This window comes from Macaca fascicularis, chromosome 9, assembly GCF_037993035.2.
Source record: "Macaca fascicularis isolate 582-1 chromosome 9, T2T-MFA8v1.1".
Taxonomy (NCBI): domain Eukaryota; kingdom Metazoa; phylum Chordata; class Mammalia; order Primates; family Cercopithecidae; genus Macaca; species Macaca fascicularis.
This window is the reverse complement of record NC_088383.1, coordinates 68,188,447-68,210,839: the sequence shown is the minus strand read 5'-3', so window position 1 is coordinate 68,210,839 and position 22,393 is coordinate 68,188,447. Positions and strand designations below refer to the sequence as shown.

At 49.8% G+C, this 22,393-nt stretch overlaps 1 long non-coding RNA gene across 1 annotated transcript; it reads left to right on the top strand.

The window, feature by feature from the left end:
• The first annotated feature begins 8,663 nt into the window (after positions 1-8,663).
• On the top strand, positions 8,664-21,172 carry LOC102130820 (uncharacterized). Its single transcript, XR_006700888.2, has 3 exons — positions 8,664-8,796; positions 11,195-11,346; positions 20,570-21,172. It is a non-coding gene; the product is annotated as an uncharacterized lncRNA (long non-coding RNA).
• The last annotated feature ends 1,221 nt before the right edge of the window (positions 21,173-22,393 follow it).

The window sequence follows — 22,393 nt, the reverse complement described above, 5'->3', positions numbered from 1 at the left end:
CTGGGTTTTGGACTTACTCGGGACCTGTTACTTCTTTCTTTTTTCCTGTTGCTCCCTGTTGGAATGGGAACATCTATCCTATGCCTGTCCCACCATTATATTTTGGAAGCACATAACTTGTTCAATTTCACAGGCTCACAGGTAGAAGGCAGTTTGCCTCAGGATGAATCACACCTTTGAGTCTCACCCATATCTGATTTAGATGACATTTAGATGAGACTTAGGACTTTAGACTTTTGAGTTGATGCTGGAATGAGTTAAGAATTTTGGGGCTATTGGGATGGAATGGATGTATTTTGCATTTAAGAAGAAAATGAATTTTGAGGGGTCAGGGGTAGAATGTTAAGGTTTGAATGTATGTGTACCCCTAAAATTTGTATGTTGAAACCTAAGACCCAATGTGATAGTGTTAATGGGTGGGGCCTTTAGAAGGTGGTGAGTCATGAGGGCTCCACCCTCATGAATGGGATTAGTGTCCTTTTAAAAAGACTTGAGGGAAGCATCTGGGCCCCTTTTGCCTTTTGTCCTTCTGCCATGTGAGGATGCAGCAGCAAGCCACCCTCTTGGAAGCAGAGTTGATCAGCCCTCACCAGACACCAGATTCGATGCTATGATATTGGACTTCCCAGCCTCCAGAGATGTAAGGAATACATTTCTGTCCTTATAAATTACCCAGTCCCAAGTACTTTATTGTTGCAGCATGAATGAACCAAGACAAGTCCACTTTCTATCTCCAGCCCAGTCATTGCTCCTGAGCTTCAGAACCGCACGTGCGACTACCTACAAGATACCTTCATGAGGATGTGCCAGGCAGTGGAAACATTCAAAGCAGAACTTCTCATCATGTCCATGCTTGCTGTCCCATGTTCCTCTTCCCTGTGACTGGCACCACTGCCCAACCAGTTATGCAAGGGAGAAAACTTGACTCCTCCTTCTCCACTGCCCCTGCCAAAGACCCAACCACTCTTCAAGTCCTGTACATTCTAACCCCTATGTAGGTCTTAAGTTCCCAGTTGCTCTTCATTTCCACTGTTCCTGCCCTGTCCAGGACCCCCAAATTTTCTTCTGGATGAGCCTCTCCCTGAGTTCTCTGCCTCTAAGTGTGCCTTCTCTCACTATTTTTCACACGGTGACTTAAGAACAGTTTCATTCTGACCTTGTCACTCCCCTCCATTCAGGCCTTTAGTAGTGTCCTGTTGCTTCTGTTTGGACAAAATCTACACTTTAGCCTGGCTCCTCTTCTGCCTGTAGGTATTTATCCTCCACGATAATCAAATAGCTACTCCACTAGCCTGGCTCAGCACCAGGGCTAGGCAGAAAATTCAAATGATCGTAGCACAGTTTACTAAGTTTCTGTCATTGAGCTAAAATAAAAAGGGTCAGCTTGTCAAGTTGGATTCATAAGAATCAGAGATCTTACCCAGTACTAAGCCTTACTAATAACTGCAAGGGTACAAATAATTGTAAGGCCCAGGTACAGTGTGAAGTCTGAACCACCATACAGCTCCCAGGACTTTTTTTTGCCACGTTACGCTGTGCCCTGGCCCAGATTTATCACTAGGGGTCTCTACGTACTGCATGCAAGCCATCCTTCTTGAAAGGGGAGCTATTTGGGTCCTGAAACATCTTCACTTTTTTTCTCTGCTAGTTTCATAGCTTGCACAACATTTTCCAGGGAGCCATCTGCCATAAATCCATAGGTTCCAGGTTTGTTTACCATGAGCGGTTTTAGGCAGATAGGGCACGTCTCGCTAAAAGCATTCCATAGATAAGAGCGCTTCTGCTGGCCAACATCATTAGAGTGTTTGCCAGAGGCTCTGTCCCTGGAAGGATTATGAGGGGATTTGATGGGGTCATCTTTCTGTCTTGCCCGGGGTGTCCCTCCTACAGGTAGAGAATGAACTGCAGGCATGCAGCTGGCCCGCTCCCTCCTCGACCTGCTTTGCCCACCTCCAACATGCTGGTGTTTCCCAGAGCTCTGACCTTGGTCTCTGCTCTTCTTACTCTACATGTGTAACACGGAGCACCTCCTCCTCCATGGCAGCTTCCTTTCTCTAGACACAGAGTCTCCCAAAGCTACCTCTTTCACCCTTGAGCTTCAGTGAAACTCACATATTTACCTGCTCATTGCTGCCTTAATGTCCTCCAGTCCTCAGACAAGCCCATTGGGTCCTTTCTTCTTTTCAGGGCAATGACACGCACGCCCATCTGGTTCTCATGAAACCTTGAATCATCTTGGTCCTGCCAGTTGCTAGCTCTTTGTCCTAAAGTAAGTCAGAGAGGAAAACCTCTCTGAGCCTCAGTTTCCACATATGTAAGGTGGGGATATTAGCCATATCTGCTTCACAAAGCTGTTGTGTGATTGAATGAGATGATGCCGCTAAGAGCTTATGGCAGTGGCTGGCACACTGTAAGTGCTCAATAGTTACTGGAAATATCTTTGGTTCCACTCCCATTCCTGTGGCTACTCATTACTGCATGTTACAAGTTCTAACTTTTTCTTAAGGCCCTCTTTCCATTTTCACCATCCTCTCCTCACCTCTCCCTTCACTTGTGACAACAGCTTTGGAACTGGTCTCCTCTGTGCACCTCTCTTTGATCTCCCCTCTTCTCTGTTGCCAGAAAAATCCTTCTCCATTATGCATCTGATTATGTTAGTGCCTTTGAAGACTATATTGTTCTTGGGAGAATTCCAAACTCCTTAAAGTGGTTTAGGAGGCTGGCTACGATCTGACCGCTACCTAGCTCCCTGCAACTCTCCACCTCAAATGCTGGCCACTGGGTGTGCTGACCTTTCAGCTCTTCTGACCCGCAGGATTTGGCAGAGGCATCCTCACTACCTGGAGTACTCTCTTCCTTTCTCTCCAGCCCTCCAACTCTCTCCCATGCTTTGCAATGCTTGCTCTGCCTTTCCCCCATCAGAGTACTTTCCAGCTGCATGGCCATGCTGGTTGCATACTTGGACCCCTTGTGGGACTGTAAACTTCAGGAGGGCAGGGGCCATGGCTCACAGTTGTATCCCCAGCACTTAGAACAGTGCCTAGCAGATGGTAGGTTCCCAATAGCAAATAATCTGAGTCAGTAAGTGAGCCGGCAAGATGAAAGGGGGTGTGGTGGGGAGCAAGAGGGAAATCTTGAGTCTGGGGTTTCTGGCTTGAATGAAATTGAGGTGGGCAATCTTCAGGCAGGACTCCTTGTCTAGAGGTTATTGTTTTAATGAGCTCTTTAGAGTGGTGGGCCTATGTGAGCTTGGCAGTGGGCACTGGAGATCAGGCCTCTTGAAATAGGTCTATGATTTGACGATTAGCGTGGGAGATGGATCTCCTTCCCTGCCCCATCCTCAGCTGCCCTCACAGCCTAGCAGGGTTGGCGCAGAGCATACGCCCTGCCTCGGGGGGTGGCCATGGTGTAGGTAGGCTTCACAAGGTTTCTTTCCTCTGACATTGTCTTGGGCTCTGCATGGGACAGAGATTTCACCTAGGTCTCTGAATCCTACAACAAACTAGTGCTATAATCCTTGTGGCTGGCTGATTTCTGTCCTGTTTCATGTGGCCTGTCCCTAAGAACCCCTTGTCAGGGATTGTTTGGGCTGTGGGTGGGTGGGGTATTCCTTGCAGCTGTCTTCAGGAAGCTACTTGCCACTACCTAGTAGTTCCTAGGCAGGAGGCTGTAGTGCCCACTAGGGAGCCATGAAAAGTCCCCATTTCTCAAAGCCAACTTCTGTCTTCCTTCTCGAATCAAGCACAACTTGCAACTGTGATGACCTTTTAATCAAGTATATATTGAAGGGTCTGGAGGAAGGAGGGGACGGGAAAGAGCAGAATCAGGCCTTGTGCCTTGCTTGGGCATCTTGCCCCCTTGACCTGCAGAGGGGTGACAGGGCAGTGCCTGGGTCCTGTGGCCATATGGAGGCTCCCTGCATCTTTGGAGGGTCTCCTGAGTTACTCCTCCCTGCAGAGTAATGAGTTTCCTCTCCTCCTACTCCTGCATCTTGCAAATTCTGTTGTCATCTGGTGACTGTCAGTGGCTTTCCTCTGTCCATTTTCTGCTGGCAGAGGGAGGCTTGAGTCCACTCTGAGGAGGGGTGAGGCTGGAGAGTGCTGGGGAGCAGGGAGTACAGAGGCTCCCACTGCAGTCTGGGGCTGATTTCTCTTGAACCATCAGCAATCAAATCTGCCTCACCACTGTGAGAATTAATTCCTTCTCAAGCTCCCCTTCAGATAGGTGAGAAATCCGTGTGCCTCCTATTAACATAATTGTGACCCCGTTTCTTGTGAAATGACAGCCCTGGTCTGATTATGCTCAGGGAGCATCCACAGTCTGTGTCCTGTGCTGCGTGATGAAAGCTTCCTCACATTAGCTGGCAAATGAACAGTCCCACGGTCCACACGGTCTCTGGAATCTGCAGACAATGGCCACGTTTTATCTCAGCCATAGGATGGGGTCAAGAAGTTCCAGTGTAGCCCACCACAGTTAGTTAAGTACCTGCCCAGCGCATTTAAAATGAGGGGAGTAGGAGCTCTGCACAGGCATGGCTGGAAGAACAGTAGGTTTGGAGCTGGGGGGCCTGGGCCCAGCCTGCCATTTGCTAACTGTGCGGTTGGGGTCAAATCCCTTCCTCACAAAGAGAGCAGAGGGCTGGTCCGTTAGACCTGACGCTTGCTGATTCTAGGCTATTACTGAGTACAGCCTTAGAACCTGTAAACTGGGTTCCCATTTTCTGTGTTGGAGGAAGGGTCTAGAAAGCTCTCTAGAAGACAGAGTTAAGAAGCCAAATCAGTGGTTGGATAAAGTCCTTCCCTCAAAATACGACACTGCAGAAGGCACCAGAAGAGCTCTCCTCCCTGGAGGCAAGGCAGTGGGCTGAGCTCAAAGCCTAGCCTGGCCATGTGCCTAGTTGGAGGCCCGTGGAAGGCATCTGGGACTGGGGATGAGACAGTGTGTCTGTTTCCTTGTTGAGTCACTCTTGCTCATCAAGTATCTATCGAGCACTTCTGATGACCAAGTGGCATGAGAGAGTGGAAAGAAGTCTATAGTCAGGGGAGCTCCCCGTGCACCCAGCTTAATCACTAACTGGTGTGGGCCTGCACAGATGGCTCCTCACCCCAGCGATGTGGCCATGCACCCTACATGCCTCATCCTGCGAGGATGAACGAGGCAGTGTTCCTGACACAGAGTGGGACTCCCCCCATATCTGCCTCCTTCCCTCTCTCTGTGTACACAGCAACATTTGAGACATCACAGAGGACATGAGGCCATTCAGAAAATGCCACTGTCTTTAAGCATGAACAGACCCATGGCAGGGCAGTTAGTGTGTGTCCAGAAATGCCATTGCTGCAGAGCAGGAAGTAACCAGGGCCCCACGGCCTGGGGACTCAGAGGAGTAAGAGGCCTGAGCAGAAAGAGTTTCATGGATGGTGCTGAGTTGAGCCTGGAGTGGCTTGGCACTTGAAGGAGAAGGAAGAAAGATCATTTCAGGGCAGAGAACAGTTTGGGTCAATGCATGGGCGCACAGAAGCTCAGAAAAGAAAGCAAATCTGTGTGGTGGAGTGTGTGCAGGTGAACACTCCATACAAGATGGTATTTCTGTGCAGGCACATTGAGGGAGGGGTGTTTGGGTCTCAATGTTTTGAGCACTGGGGAGCACGGATAGCATCTGGGGGTGCTAGCCTCAGCTCTCCACTTATGGTGCAGTATGTTGGGGTAACCTTTTCTTCCCCATTCTTTTCCAGGACTAGACACTGTTATTCAGTTCTCTGTTATTTTACTTTTCGTTAGCTCTTATGCAGTGCGGGAGCTGCACCCCCTTGGGGTTGGAATAGTTGTCCTCTTGTGACATTGTAAACCACCCATGCACCAGCCTTCCCACCCCCCTCTCTCTGTCTATTGTTCTCTGTAGTGCTTCTCTTCATCTCTGCACCATGTGTTTACTGCTTTCTGTTCCCCACATTAGAATCTCAGCTCTGTGAGGGTGGGGACCTCACTGCTGGGTTTGCTACTCTACCCAAAGCCCTTAGAGGACTGCAGCAACCAGTAGGCTTTTGTTGCATATCTGAAGAATCAGTGAGTGAATGGCAGTCGGATGGATGGCTCCTTGATCGCCTGTCATGGGGAAGAATCATGTGGCAAGATGTCAAGTAATTCATCCAAGCCCAAATTCACATTCATTCAAGACCTTGCAATGCCCAAGGGTGGGTGGTAAATATTGTAGGATGCCCAGAGCTCCCAAGAAAATGATAAAAATGACCCTGAAGTTATGCTAAGGGCCACCCTGGCAGGCTGCCCCCTCCTGTGCCTCCTGATAATCATGCTTTGTTGTGGGGTGTTAACTGTCACGGTGATGGCAGGGCTGAACTGGACCTCTCACAAAGGGAGAGTGGGTTTTTCAGAGAGTCTAGGTTCAAATGAAGTCTTTTGAAATAAGATCGAGAAGGAGGATACTCTTTTCCCATGGTGTGGGTTGGTGTTAAGATGTGTTAGTCCGTTTGCATTGCTATCTGAGGCTGGGTAATTTATAAAGAAAAGAGGTTTATTTTTGCTCACAGTTCTTCAGTCTTTACCACATGGCACTGGCATCTGCTCCTGGTGAGGCCTTAGGAAGCTTCCAATCATGGTGGAAAGTGGAAGTGACCCAGTGTATCACACGGCAAGAGGAAGCAAGGGAGAGGAGGAGGTGCCAGGCTCCTTTAAATACACCAGCTCTTTCTTGAACTAACGGATTTAGAACACTCATTACCTCGAGGACAGCACCAAACCATTCATGAGGGAATCAACCCTGTGGTCCAAACGCTTCCCACTAGTCCCATCTCCTACAATGAGAATCACATTTCAACATGGGATTTGGAGGGGATGAACATCCAAACCATATCTATGTCAGTAACATTTCCTGAACTTCAGTAAACACCAGAACTGATTGCTGTCCTCTGTTACTCAGGTCACTGTGGGACCGACCAGGGACGTTAAAAGGAGGGAGGATCCTGATGGAAAATGCAGCAGAACATCAATGCTTATGAATAGACATCCAATTTCCTCCCCCACCAAGTGTGTGGGACCTCTCTGTAGATAGCCTTCCCCCTCACTCCCTGAGGCTGTGGGAGCCTCTGCTTGGTGTCCAGCCCCATGCTATGCCCTGAGGTGGTCTTGGAGGTCTTTTCTGCCAGGAGTTCACAGCTAGTTACAGAGGTAAGGCACAAACCAGGTGGAGACAGGTAGAGGAGCAGAATGGGGCAGCAGGAGAGTGTGGGGTCAGGGTGGGGAGGTCACAGAGGCTGACTCCTGAATGCAATTGCAGAGACTCGAGATTTACATCAAATTTCTAAAGCTTCTTCAGACTGTAAGCTTCTGCACAAGGTGAGGGGAGAATTCCAGGCAGAGAAAACAGCAAGTGGAAACGTGAAAAGGCAGTGTGTGTGCGCATATGTGTGCGCATGTGTGCCTGTGCATTGTGTGTGTGAGAGCACGTGTGCATGTGGGCCTGTGTGCACACTAGCATGTGTGTGTGTGTGTCCATGAGTGAACTGATGAAGTTTCTGGACAGTGATGTGAGGGAGGTGGGTAGGAGGAGGGAGGAGGTGAGAGGAGAAGGAGCTGGTGAGGGAGGTCAGGTCCAGGCTGTGAAGGCCTTGAATTTCCCTGGATGTGGCAGGAGGCCCATGAAGGGTTTAGGTAAGGGCTAGTGTGATCATTTCTATTTTAGAAAAACAATCCTGGCAGCTGGAGGCAGGGCACAGTGGCTCACGCCTGCAATCCCAGCACTTTGGGAGGCTGAGGTGGGCGGGTCGCCTGAGGTCAGGAGTTCAAGACCAGCCTGGCCAACATGGTGAAACCCCGTCTCTACTAAAAATACAAAAATTAGCTGGGCATGGTGGTGGGAACCTGTAATCCCAGCTACTTGGGAAGCTGAGGCAGGGGAATTGCTTGAACCCAGGAGGCAGAGGTTGCAGTGAGCTGAGATCGCGCCATTGCACTCTAGCCTGGGCAACGGGAGCAAAAATAGTCTCAAAAAAAAAAAAAAAGAAAAAGAAAAGAGTAGATTATGAGGTGAGGCCAGAGGCAGGGCCACTCACTAGCAGGCTGTTGGAAGAAGCCAGAAGAGGGGGTAGCAGGAGCTCCATCAAGCCTGCGGCGCTAAGGATATGGACAGAGGATGGCTGGAATGGCTATGGCCCGGTGACCGATTGACTGGTGTGTGAGGAGAGGGCCTCTGGGGAGAAAAGAGTCCAGGGCCACTCCAGGGTATCTAGCCTGCTGGCAGGGAGGGAAGAGTGGGGACCCTAACCAGGATGGGGCCCCTGGAGGAGACCTAGTCCCAGGGTGGGGTGGGGATGATTTGCAGCTCTGGGTGGGTGGGAGAGGTAAGATCACTGCATGGTATTAGGTGTCCTGTTCTGGGCCTGACCCAGGTTTGCTTGGTAAAGCCTACTTCTGGGCTCTTTTCTCTACCCCTTTTCCTTTCTGCTTCCATTCCCTTCCTCCCTGGTATAGTTTCCCAGTCTCCTCCCTTCCCCTTGAGCAGCGATCTCAAGATAAACAGCTGGGGGAGAGGAGCTGTGGAAATGTCCAATCAGGGAAGGTTATTAATCCAGGATTCTAATTATGGTGTTGCCCTGTGTCTCTTGCATGGTAACAAGCCAGCCTCAACTGCTTAAGCTAAGAAAAAGCTCAGTGTTTCCTTCAAGCTGCATCGTGGACAGATTCCTGCCAGACCCTTCAGAGCAAGCACCCCGCACCCCTGGCCCAGGGTCTGTTCCCTGATAGGGGGTGATCTGTCTGCCCCTCACTGTTTTCTCCAAATAGGTGAGTCTGGTGTGGCCAAGCACGAGATTGGCAGTGAAGTGCACATCAACACAGCAGCCCTGGCTTTCAGCAGCCAAGGTCAGCTGTTGAGCCAATGCATTTTATTTATCTGCCTAACTGCCACCATGACCTCTTCTGAGAGCCCTGGGCTGGGGCGGTGCCCTCACCTCTGGTGTGGAGGAAGGAGCCCTGCCCCAGGGAATCTTTCTTTGAGCAACTGTTCTGTGCACGGCTCTGGGCTCAGTGCTGAGGGCGCACCATGGATCAGACAGAGACTCACGGACCTCAGCCATTTCTTTGACGTGAGGTTATTGCAGCTCAGAGGAGGGGCTGTTGACCTTGACCACATGTGTCTGTGTGAGTGGAATGGGGAAGGTTCAGAAAGGTTGCTTCTTGTTATTGCTCATTTCTAAGTTGCTTCCAAAGCCCCCGTTGGGCTTCTCAGCTCTCTCAAGAAGAAGGCAGAAGAGAGTCAGAGAGAGATGGGACAATGGAAGCACAGGTTGGAGGGATGTGATTGCTGGCTTGAAGACGGAGGAAGGGCCATGAGCCAAGGAATTCAGGCGGCCTCAAGATGCTGAAAAAGGCAACAGAACAGATTCTCCCCTAGAGCCTCCAGAAGGAGCACAGCCCCGCCAACACCTCATTTTTAGTTCAATGAAACTCATTCAGACTTCCGATCTCCAGAACTGTAAGATACTAGGTTTGTGTTGTGTTCAGCCACTAAGTTTGTGGTACTTTGTTATAGCAGCAACTGGAATCTAATGTCAGGGGCCAGATTTCAGGATGCTGTAAGCCATGTCAAGAGGTTTGGATTTTGTTCTGTAGGGCTCAAGGCTTATCACTACTTAGGAGTCTGTGTATGTTAAGCATATAAGCTTAGATTATGAGGGTTTGAATACCACCTTGGCCAATAACCAGCTTTCTCAAAGCTGCAGCATTTTCAGCTCTAAAAGTGGGGAATCACGTTTCTCATCTCATTGGGCTAGCATAAGGATTAAATGAGATGATGCATGTAAGGTGTTTAGCCCAGTGTAAGCCAGAAAAGTGACTGTTACTTTTACTTGCTTGGCAACCTTAGGTGACCTAATGCCTCATTTGGTGGCTTTGCTCATGACATGTGCCCAGAGAAGGTATAGCAACCCCCCTCCAACCCCCTTACCCCCAGGAATAAGTGAATTTTGTTATACGATAGTATTAGTCTGTTTTCACACTGCTGGTAAAGACATACCCAAGACTGAGTATGTTTCCCCTTATAAAACCCTCAGATCTCATAAGACTTATTCACTACCACGAGAACAGTGTGGGTGAAACGGCCCTCATGATTCAATTATCTCCCACCGGGTCCCGCCCACAACATGTGGGAATTATGGGAGCTACAATTCAAGATGAGATTTGGGTGGGAACACAGCCAAACTATGTCAATGATGAACTGGAAAATAATTGAAAGGTGTGCCCCTATTGGCCTGTCTGCCCACCTATGGGGGGAGCAGATGCCTGTTCACCCTGCTCACCTAACCCCTGCTTCCCTCAGCTCCCCACAGGCATGCCTGCATTCCTGTGCCCCTTATGGGCTGTATTCATTTCTGGCCCCTGCACTATGCTCCAAGCATAAGCTATTTTAGTTACAAATTCCTTGAAATGCTACACCTTCCCTGCCCACCCGGACAGAGACCTCCCCAGGCCCAGCTGTCAAGTATCGATTTCCCCTTTAAATATTACTGCAGCCCAGGAGCATGTATGGATTAATTGACGAGGTTAGGCTTGTACCTGCACACTTCATTAACAGCTGCTACTAATTAGTGGAGTAGTCATTAAGAGACCTACTGGGGTTTTGAGGATAATAGTTTTATTTATTTTTTTCCATGACTCTTAAGCATACAATAAATTGGGGAGTGAAACGCCATGGGCCCAGGTTTGGATGGGAGTCACGGGGTAGCCAGTGCTCTGGATCTGCCCTAAGAACACAACAGAAACTAGGACATCACCACAGTGGGACTCAGAGTTAAGAGGCCCTTTGGATCATCTGGTCTACTATATGTGGCTACTGTGGCTGGGACTGGGACAGGGGCAGGGCCTCATTCTCAAGGTCACACAGGGACAGGGAAGCAGAGCTGGGATGAGCACCCAGGGCTGCTGGCCTTGCTGCTGGCCAGGGCTCTGTTTGCTAAATGGGGACTCTGCCAGATACATTTGGAGAGCCCAATGTGGAAGGAGAGACCAAGCTCATGGCCACGTCCTCTGCCTGCCCCAATCTTACCCTCTTTTCCCAAGAGGGTGTTGCCCTTCTTTTGCCATTTCTGGGCCTCCTCCCATCCCATCCACATCATTCCACCCTTCCCACTCCCACTGGAGTCCTGCTATACCTTGCTCCTGGAACTCCTTTCTCTGTCCTTAGCATCTCCAAATGGACTGGACTCCGCAAGCAAGCACTCTGCAGTGGACCCCTTGGGTCATCCGTTCTGATGGAAACAGTGAGTGGAATTAATCCTAAGTCTGTGAATTTGGGCAGCTCATCGACTCTCTCAGCTTTATCCTCACCGGCTCAAGGTGAGGCTGAATGCACAGTAGTAAAGGGGACCAAGCATGGGGATGGCATGGAGAGAGTGGGTCCTCAGCAGATGGCAGTGCCTATGCCCCTGTGCTACTTAAGGAGGTGGTCTGTGAGCAAACCATCGTGCTCTCCTCAGGCTGACCTGGACCATTCACTGAGCACACATTGAGAGATTTTACAGGAAAGGAATAGAGCCTTGACTTATTATTTCCTTCTTGTTTACAGATAATGACAGTAATTCGCATCACTAACTTTCCCTGAAAGCTTACTAGGTGTCAGGAAGTGCTGTTCTAAAAGGGCTTCACATGTATTCATTCATTTCATCCTCCTGACAATCCTGCGATACGGGTGTTTTTGTTATGAGTCCTATTTCAAAAAAGCAGCAGCAAATACAGCAAGTTGCCCATGGCTACGCAGCATGTCAGAGGTGGATACGAACCCGGCATTCTAGCTCACTGTCTAGACCTCTTAGAGAGGTCGATTTCCTGGCTAAGGGAAACCCCTGTTCCCCAGTGTGTGCTGTGTGGGTGGCAGCTGTGTTGGTGCCACAGGTCTGTGTCCTCTGGACACCTGCTGATTTATCCAGGGTGGACACTTGAAGCAGAGACTGTCCACACTATATAATTTGAGTGATCTGGCTCAAAAGTGCGGGCTGGGCCAATCTGGGTTCCATCTGGGGAAGGGTACAGAAGAAGCTGAGCCTGGAGGTGGGGAGAGTTGATAAGCTTGACTTAGGGGTGGAGACTCATCATGATAACCAGCTATGAGTGATTGGAGGAAGCCAGCTGGCTGAGAAAGGAGACAGAAAGGTAAATGAATGCCTGGAGAGAGACCTCAGTCCTGGAAGAGCAGCTTTTCCCAGCAGTCTCAGGGTGCTGGCTCCCATGGAGTCAGGCTGCTTCTGGCCTCTTGTTGAGGTATTCTGGTGAGGATGTGCTTTATGTCGAACTACAGATGCCCCTTGATTTGCGATGGGGCCATGTCCTAATAAACCCATGGTAAGATGAAAATACTGTAAGTCAAAAATGCACTTTTGGGCTGTGCACAGTGGCTCATGCCTGTAATCCCAGCACTTTGGGAGGCCGAGTCAGGCAGATCACTTGAGTCCACATGGCGAAGCCCCGTCTCTACAAAAAATACAAAAATTAGCTGGGTGTGGTGGTGTATGCCTATAGTCCCAGCTACTCAGGAGGCTGAGGTGGGAGGATCGCTTGAACCCGGGAGGTGGAAGTTGCAGTGAGCCGAGACATGCCTCTGCACTTCAGCCTTGGTGACAAAGTGAAACCCTATCTCAAAAAAAAAAAAAAAAAATGCACTTTTTATTTAAGATATTTTCGACTTTTGATGGGTTTATTGGGATGTAGACCCATTGTAAGTTCAGGAGAAGACTGAATGTGTATTGCTTTTGCACCATTGTAAAGTCAAAAAATCCCAAGTGGAACCATCATAAGTCGGGGACTGTCTATAATTTCTTTCTTTGAGTCTCTCTGGTTGAACTAGCAGCCTCTCTCTTCCTTAGAAACAGAAGAACTCCAATGTGAACAATTATCTTTTCAGCTCTATAGCATAGCACCAATGTGAGGTGGGGCTCAACCCCATCTATCAAGCAAGGCTGCAAAAGAACAATATCCTTTTTTAAAAATTTGTTTTAATTTTTTTTTGAGACAGTCTCGCTCTGTCATCCAGGCTGGAGTGCAGTGGCATGATCTCAGCTCACTGCAACCTCTGCCTCCTGGGTTCAAGCGATTCTTGTGCCTCAGCCTTCTGAGTAGCTTGGACTATGGGCGTGTGCGACCATGCCTGGCTGAATTTTGTATTTTTAGTAGAGACGGGGTTTTGCCATGTTGGCCAGGCTGGTCTCTAACTCCTGACCTCAAGTAATCTGTCTGCCTTAGCTTCCCAAAGTGCTGGGATTACAGATGTGAGCCAGCAGACCCGGCCCACAATATTCTTAAATATAACTGGGATAGATGGGTAAAGTGCTCTGGACACAGTGCCCAGCTGGACATAAACATCTGTACTAGTCAGGGTAAGGATAAGGTAAGTGGCTTATGGAGGATCGAAGTTTCTTTCTTTCTCACTGCATAGTTCTAAAATGAATGGCCTGGGTTGGCAGGGCAGCGCTGAGCCTCACAGCCATCCAGGGATTGGGGTCCTCCAAGCCACTGCCCCACCATCCCTGAGACCCTTGGTGTAATCTCAGTGTTGGAGCAGGGAGGTGCCATGCCTGGTTCTGCCACAGCTGGAAGAGAGCATGGAGGGGCACCTGATGTCCCAAGTCATCTCCACTCCCCTTCCGCTGGTGAGAACTTAGCACATGGTCTCACCTAGTTGCAAGGGAGCCTGGGAAGTATAGTCTTTATCAGGGTTGGCAAATACTTTCTGTAAAGGGCTGGACTGGAAATAGTTTCAGCTTTGCAGGGCCATACACTCTCCATTGCAAGTACTCAACTCTGCCCTTGTAGCTTGTCAAAGACCATAGAAAATATGCAAATGAATGGGCATGGCTGTGTTCCAATAAGACTTTATTCATGGACACCTAAATTTGAATTTAATGTCACTTTCATGTGTCATCAATACTCTTTTTTTCCAAGCATTCAAAAATGTAAAAGCCCTTCCTAGCTCATGGCCATTCAAAACTAACTAGTGGTTTGGAACTGACTGGTGGGTCACAGCTTGTGGACTCCTGACTCCTGGTCTGGACGGTGATTTTGGGCTTGGTCACACTTTGTTAGGGGAGATTGGATTTTGGCAGAGAGTGAGTGATCTCTACCACTACATCTAATGCAGGGCTTTCTTAGAGAGAGGTGTTCTAGCGAAAGCAGGGTGCCCCCTGCCCCCTTCTCTGTACAGAGAGAAGAGCAGAATTCACTTGGTGAGGGGGAACAGCCATGCCTGTCTTCCCAAACTTTTCAGGAGCAAGGGGAGGGAGAAGCCATGGTGGGGGACTTCTGATGTCAGCAGATTGTGGAGAAAGTGTCAGATCATCCCTGGAAGGTCTTCTGCAATGCCAGATGAGGAGCTATAAGCTGACCTCCCAGGGCTAGAGGCTTGCCATCCAGAAGGAACCAGTGGCTGCACCGGGAGACAGGTGGTAGCACCCCATCCCTGCCACTAGAGCTCAAGGACACCATGCAGGAGGTGGCTTTCAACCAGACAACGACAATTTTTAATAATTAGAAAGTGACAGCTACAAATATAAAATGTGACCAAAAAATCTGTCAGAAGGAATGAAGATACCATTATTTGGAAAGTGTTTTTCTCCATCCCTCCCTCCTCCCCATCAACTCCCAATGTGGGGGTGGGAGCTTGGCAAGCAAAGCTGATATCAGTTATTGAGAAAAATAGAATCATTCCCTGTTTGTACATCACTGAGTTTATACTGTCAATCAAAACAGCTACACATATTTTTAGCATCGACTGCCAATTATTCTTTCTGTCTCAGAATAATCAGAACCAAAGACTGAAAAATTCACTTAAGGGTGTTAGACATGGAGTCAGGCCAGCCTGGGTTCTGACAGCCCCGGTTCTGACAGGTCCTGTGTGACCTCCACAAGCCCTGTGACCCCTCTGGGACTCAGTCCCCTCATTTGTCAAATGGAGGAGAGTAAAACCTATTGTTCAGGTTTGTGGGGAGAAGCCCATTTCAGAGCATTGCTCAACGGCAAAGGATGACTTTGGTTTGTCTCTGTGGGTCTCAGTCTTCTCATGTGTCAAGTGGATGGTTGGACTCCACGGGCTGTTCCCACTGTGACTTTCAGTCACTGCACCACTGATGGTTGAGTCTCTGACTTCGGAGGAGAACACTGCTCTTCACAGGTGCTTCCTTCTACAGGGAGGTTTTGAAGAAGGTGAAAGCAGTGGCTTGATTATGAACTTCCTGCTCTCCAACTTTCCCAGGCTTTCTGGGCGCAGTGCAAGCCCACCTCCTCTAGGATGCCCTCCTAGATTTCTTCAGTCACAGGCCATCTCTCCTGTTTCTTAGGGACCCATGTATTTAAACTTGACCTCTACCCCAGCCTTTGTTGTCTACTTTCTAGTCTGCCTGGGGAATTTGCTAGAGGTAAACTCCGTGTAGCCACTCTGATAACTGATCCTAACCCTAACCCTCATCCTAACCCCACCTGGAGCTCTGTGAATGGGCCTCACATGCACACACACATCATAGCTCTGTTGGCGACACTAGCCCCACTTACTGGCTTTAACCCTCCCTGAGCCCCAGGTCCCAACATTTGCCTTAAGGCACCCTTGCTTAACAGCCCATTCAAACACACTCACTTGTTTGACTTGGGTGTTGGACATAACGAGCTCTGCTCCTCCCATCCCATAAGTGTGGGCTGGAGGTGCCCTGTTCTGGGGTTAGCCTGGGAGAGGCCACCAATCTCACATCCCTGCTATGCAAAGGAGACAAAGCACCCATATCTCCCAGCCAGGAGCCCCTGTTGATAGCCACGTCCTCTTGGACCCTGGGGTGACGTGGAGAGCACAGCAACCAGCTGATCCACAGATCGTGCAGACATTCTATTGGCCTCACATTGCCCACTGGCTTTGTGGAAGCAGGAAATGCTGTCTCTAGTGGAGCTCTGTCCCCTCCTCCTGTCACCATGCGAATGATGGATCAATGACCACCCTGGGAGCGTAATGCTCTTAGGGAACACATGAAGACGTGAGCCAGCCATGCATGTTGTGGTATGTAACATCATTTAATTCATCCATTCATCAATTCCTTTTCCATTCAGTGTACGTGGTCTGTCCATAGGTGCTGGGAATATGGGGCAAATAAGACAGAAATAGTTCCGGGTCTAGTGGAGCTTATAGCCTGGGAGGAGCTACACAGTGAAACAAACAAATACAAAAGGATTTGATATGATGAGCCTGCAGCCTGGGCTATGGAGTTGAAGGTGACCAGACAATGGTGAAGGCCAAGGTATAGGGCAGAGCACCCAAAATGTTCCAGGCAGAGAGAAAAGAAAACAGGTGGGAGAGCTGAAGGGAGATGCTTGTGTCTGGATACCAAAGCATGGGGATGGGTAATGTGGTGCTCTGAGGGGGTAGGGAGGGGCTAGACTCTAGGGGCCCCAAAAAGCGTGACAATAGTGTTTGAACTTTAGCTGGAGGGCAAGGGAAGCCCCCAACGCTTTTCTGGCAGCTGTACAGCAGGACAGGTTTTCACTTTAGAAGGACTCCTCTGGCTGCTGTGTCCAGGGTACACGGATAGGAGGAGAGTGGAAACTGCTGAGGTCACCCAGGTAAGACATGTGGAAAGCTAGAACCATTAGAATGACATGCAATGGGTTGAGATGGGTTCAAGAGCTCTAAGGAGGAAGAGCCCACAGGACTTGGATCTGGGGAGAGGGAGCATCACGGCTGTTCTTAGGTCTCCCTTTTGAGTGTCTGGGTGGGTGGTGGCATCTTTAATTAAGATTGGAAACACAGAGGGATAAATGGACTTTGGGAGGAAGATGATTGCCTGCGAGACCCTCAGGTGGATCTGGAGTTCAGGAGAGAGGTCTAGGATAGGTTGTGATCAAGATGGGAAGTCGGAGGTATAGTGGTGGAGACGGGCTCCTCTGGAGGGCTCAGGTCTTTCGGAGAGGAGTGGATAGGGCCTGGCATGGAGCACTGGAAACTTTTCTCAATGCTCCACAGCCTGTATGTACAGTCCTCATGTTATATACCAATTAGGCACCAATTATATAACCCCTCTTGGTCAACCAGAGGAAAAGAAAGATAAAACTAAGAGAGAGTGTAGTAGAAATGGGGGAGGATGAGCATTGTTTTGGTGCCTTCTCCTACTCATCCCAGCCACAGGCCCTTTGCACTTGTTGCATGAATTCCTGGACCACCCCTTCCCCAGGTGTTGGTCTGGCTGGCTCCTCAGCCTTCAGGTCAAATGTCACCTTCCGTGATCACCGTCTGAATACCCTGTCCCAAACTGTGCTGCTCTCACCTGTCCCAGCCACAGCAACTGATTTGACTTTCTTGTCTTCTTGTCCTTCCTTTCTCTCTCTCTCTCTCTCTCTCTCTCTCTCTCTCTCTCTCTCTCTCTCTGTCTCTCCTTGTTTTAGAGACAGGATCTTGCTGTGTCACCCAGGCTAGAGTGCCATGGCACAATCACAGCTCACTGCAGCCTTGAACTCTTAGGCTCAAGTGATCCTCTCAGCTCAGCCTCCTGAGTAGCTGCGACTATTCGTGAGCACTACCACACCCAGCTAATTTTTTTTGTTTGTTTTTTGAGACAGGGTCTCACTCTGTTGCCCAGGCTGGTCTTGAGCTCCCAGGCTCAAACAATCCTTCTGCCTTGGCCTCCCAAAGTGCTAGAATTACAGTCCTGAGCTACCAAGTCCTTTGCTCATTCCTTTCTGGGTCTTTTTCCCGTTTCTCCTGACCATGTAAAATCCCTGAGGGCAAGGACCTTATTTGTGCATTGTTCACAGCTGCTTCTCCAGCACTGTCCTTGGCTTTAATTATTCTCAATTCCCCTTCCCTTCTCCTCCAACAGCCACACAGCAGCAACACCTGTGTGTGGGCTCCAGCTCTTGTGCCTCTCCTGGGTCTGTTCCTGTCCCTCAGCTACCGCTGTCTGAACTAGATTCATGAGCAGGTCTTGCTTGGGTCACCTGTCTTTTCTCCCTCTGCTCTTCCATTGTATGATTCACATGGCAGCCAGGAGCCTCTGTCTAAAATGGAAACCTTCTCATGTGGTTCCCTTACCTACACTCTGCAATCGACATCTGAAAACAACCCCAAATACCATATGACCCTTTTCAGAGGCTGTGATAGTCTAGCCCCTGCCTACCCTGCCAGTTTTCTCTCCTCCTTTGCCCTTCACTCTGTGTCAGACACATGGAGCTCTCAGCGTCTCCAGTGTGCCGCTCCTCCCTCTCACCTGAATGCTTCCGCTCTGCCTGCCATAGCTTGTAGGAGCTCTCTAAATATTTGCCGAATGCACACATGACAAATCCAGGACAACAAAGGGAGAAAGGATACTCACCGGGACAGATTTGCCTCCTGTTTCTCTCCCCTTCCAGGGAAGCCTAGCAGAGTGTCTTACATTCTCACTGCATTTCTCTCGCAAGCCCCAAACACTTTCCCTTGTCCTAGCATTTGATGCCTGAGCCCCTCAACCCGGTACCTTGAACTGCCTCCAGGGCCCCAGCCATCCCAGGCAGCCTTAATTAATTGTAAAATTGATTAAGCAGCCCCCTTTGTTAGGCTGGGCTGGTGTTTATTTGTATTTTCATACTATTATCCTTTTATACTTCTCTGGGCGCCTTCAGCTCTCTACTGACACCTTTTATTGGGGAAATGTTAATTTAAAAATCATCTATAATGCAGGTGTCACAAATCAAAGCTGTTCGGTAATGAGTTGCTCTTATGTCGTATAAAAACAATTAATTAAAACCCTTTCTGAGAGAGCTGTGCCGGCAGATTTATGTTTCCCAGTGTCTCCCCCTCGACCTTCCTTTCTAAGGACCCTCATGCACTCAGCTGGCTTCTATGGGGGGATGGTTTCCTCCCACCTCTCCCCAGGAAATAGAATTCCAGCCTGGTGGAGTGGAGAAGGCTCCAGGAGGGCGTCGGGCCCAACCACCTTTTGTTATGGAGCACAGAGAGGGATACTGCTATGGTCACACAGCACCTAAGTGGCCGCACCAGCCTCAGAACAGGCTCTCCTGCCTGAGTTGTGTCCTCGTGATCACTGCTGGCGTTTCTCCTGCTGGCCCTTGTGACAAGGCTGATGGCCAGGGCACACAGGAGCAACGGCACTGCTGGTCTAGCAAGTACCACTCTCTGGCCTGCTCCACAGCCCGGCCACAGCAAGGGAGGTGAGTCATTCCCCGCTGACAGATGCGGTCACTCCACAGATGCTTTCCATCTTTGCTAATCAATTCTGCACTTAAAATAATCCGGGGGCTCTAAGTTCTGGTCTTGCCTCTGCTCCTGACCCATCCTGTAACCTTGGTAAGTCACTTTCTCTTGGTTGGGTCTCAGCTTCTCTTTCTACAAAATGGGTACACTGATTGATACCAGGGGTTGCAAATTCAAATACTCATAGGTACCATCAGTGAATAAGGCAGTCCCGGTGGGCCCTGGGAAAAACCATAGAGGAGCATGCCCTATCTGAAGGAGACCACCTCTACCCCTTCAGATGCTTGTGGCCATCAGAGAAAGCAGGCCTGATGTTGCTGTTTGCAGAGAAACTGGAAATCCAGCTTGGGATTTCAAATGTTGATGAGTGGGCCAGCCCTTGCTCAATTTGTCCTCAGAGCCCCTTCTTCCACATCCCCTGTTCTGCTCTCAGGGCCTGGCTATGTCTCTCTGTGACCTACTGAGGGTCCAGGGTGGCTGGGTCATCCTGGCTCCTGGGTTTCGTCACCAACACCACCTTCCTCCCTCCTCACCTCCCTAGGGGCTGGAGCTGGTGCTGATCTCTGGGTTGCCTTGCTGGTTTCTCCTCACCTGAGTCTCCAGCCCTCATGTTAAATTCCCTCTGTTTTAAATACTTCCCATGGTTTTTGGGTTCCTGGTTGGATCTTGACTGATACATTTCATAATTTTATTATCAGACATTATTATTAATGAACATAATGAAGAGCAAAAATCTTGTCTGTGGGTGGCTGGATAGGGTGTGAAGATTCCAGGTTATAATTTGGTTCAGGGTAGACCTAGGAAATCAGACAGTATCAGTCACTGTAGAAGCTTCCAGTCTTGTATACTCTCCAGGGCATCTGCATCTGGCCCCTCTGCCTCCACTGAAATGTGACCTCTCGTTCTCCACTGCTGGGGCTTCTTCTGGCCCTGCCCTGCTCACCCTCTCCCTGATTTGTGGTTCTTTTTTTTTTTTGAGAATGGGCCTTTCTTTGTCACCCCAGGCTGGAGGGTAGTGACATGATCATGGCTCCTTGTAGCCTTGACCTCCTGGGCTCAAGTGATCTTCCCACCTCAGCCTCCCAAGTAGCTGGGACCACAGGCACACCACAATGCCTGTTTAATTGTTTTTTGTATTTTTATAGAGATAAGGTCTCTATAACAGAGACCTGCCCAGGCTGGTCTCGAACTCCTGTGTTCAAGCCATCCGCCTGCCTCGGCCTCCCAAAGGGGAAGTGGGATTACAGGTGTGAGCCATTGTGCCTAGCCTGGTGACTTCTTTTATGAAGGGGGATTGGGTGGGCTCCATGCAGGCAAATGACTTTCTCCCTCCCCTGACCTCTCCAGCCTTCTCCACAGCCCAGCCACGTGAGGGAGTCGTCAGCACTGGAACCCAGGGTCCACGGCCTCGGAGGATCCGGACCCCCTCTGCATTTGAGGAACTTGGCCTCCAGTCAGGGAGCCAAGAAGTCCCTGCCAATCAAGGAGGGGGTGTGGGCTGGTGGGGGAGGCAGCCTTGGGGCATGGGAGCTAATAGACCAAGCTTGAGGGTTCTACTCCTGACTTCTGGATTTTTCCACCTCTGTATGGAATATGTTCCTTCTGTCTAACACTGTGTGATTTGGGGACCATCCAACTCAAATGAAAGAAGCCAAGCCATGCAGTGAGCCACCCCCTCCCCAATGTGGGGTGCCCTCTGCCCCCCGCCCAGCTCCCCTGCCCTCCCAGCTGAGGGAGGATCGCCGCCTGGTGATCTCAGCCTCCCCTCCGAGTGGGCTGTGAAGTGTCTAATCCAGGCTTTCATCTGGCATCCACAATTATAATGTCAAGATTGAATAATCTGCCTTTATCTCCCGGGTGACAGCCATGTAGAAACTTCAAAAGAAACAGTTTTGCTGGCATCTAACGGCTTTTGTTAATTACTATATCCCAAAGAAAATGAAATAAAGGAGGGAGAAAAATGATATTTCTCTGTGACAACTTTGTAAAAATATCAGTGATGAAGCGGCGCGGTTTAAGGGCTTTAAGTATTCATGTGGCTGAGATGGGGCCTCTACCCTCCCGCTGGAAAGCTTGAGCATGCCTGAGGGTGCATGCACACACACACTCACACACTCACACATGCACACACGCACACACGCACTCGGATCTGCTCCCAGACCCCTTCGCACACCATACATGTGGTTATGGGCACTCACCTTCATAACCCTCTCACAAAGTCCTCTGCTACACACGCGCGCGTGCACACACACACACACGAGTAGAGTACTCCTTCCTTCATTGGATGGTTCAGAACCCCTCCCATGCCCCCAGTTGGTGCCAGGGACACAGGCTTGAAAGAGAGTCCTCTCAGGGTAGCGGGACAGCAGGGAAGACACACAGGCAGACAGTAGCTCGTTTTCTGTTTTCTCTTGTGTCACACTGCACAGGTGTCATGTGCCATGTGGGCACCTAAGAACCATGTGGTGGAGGGAGCAGGAGCACAGGCTGTGGGCCGGGCTCCCTGGGTTTGAATTCTGGCGCTATCTTGTTGTAGCTGTGTGACCTGGGGCAAGTCATTCGGCTTCTCTGTGCTGGAATGTCTTCACCTGTAAAATGGGGACAATAATAGGGTGTCCTGGAAAGGAGGAGGTACAAGAAGTAACACAGACAAAGTGTTCCCCAAATGCTAGCTGTCATTTAGAGGTGTGCAGAGTGACTGACTCTGCCTGAGGAGGAGTGGCCTGGCATTACCAAAAGGCTTCATGGAAGAGGCGATATTTGAATTTGCAGCCTTGAAGATTAGAGGAAAAGGAGCATATATCCCAGGCAGAAAAAAATAGCTTGTGAAAAGACTTACAGGCATGGCGGCGCATTCATGTCCCATCCGTGGTGAACATCTGGTGTGACTGGAGGACGGTGTGAGGTATCAGGAGGAGAAATGGATGGGTGAAGGTTCTGGAAAGGTAGGCAGGATGTACCTGAGTGGCGACAGACCTTGGGTTTCATTGAGGGTGGAGTTTCCCTTGAGGAGCTGGGGGCTGCTGAAGGGCTGTGGTCTGTTGAGCATGGCCGTCAGATAGGGGGAGCCGTGGAGAATCAGGGGGCAGGTGGGAATGGCGTGGAGTGGGCCTGGAAATAAGAGACCAGGGTGTTCTGAGAGGTCATGGGGCACCCCCACACTCACTCACT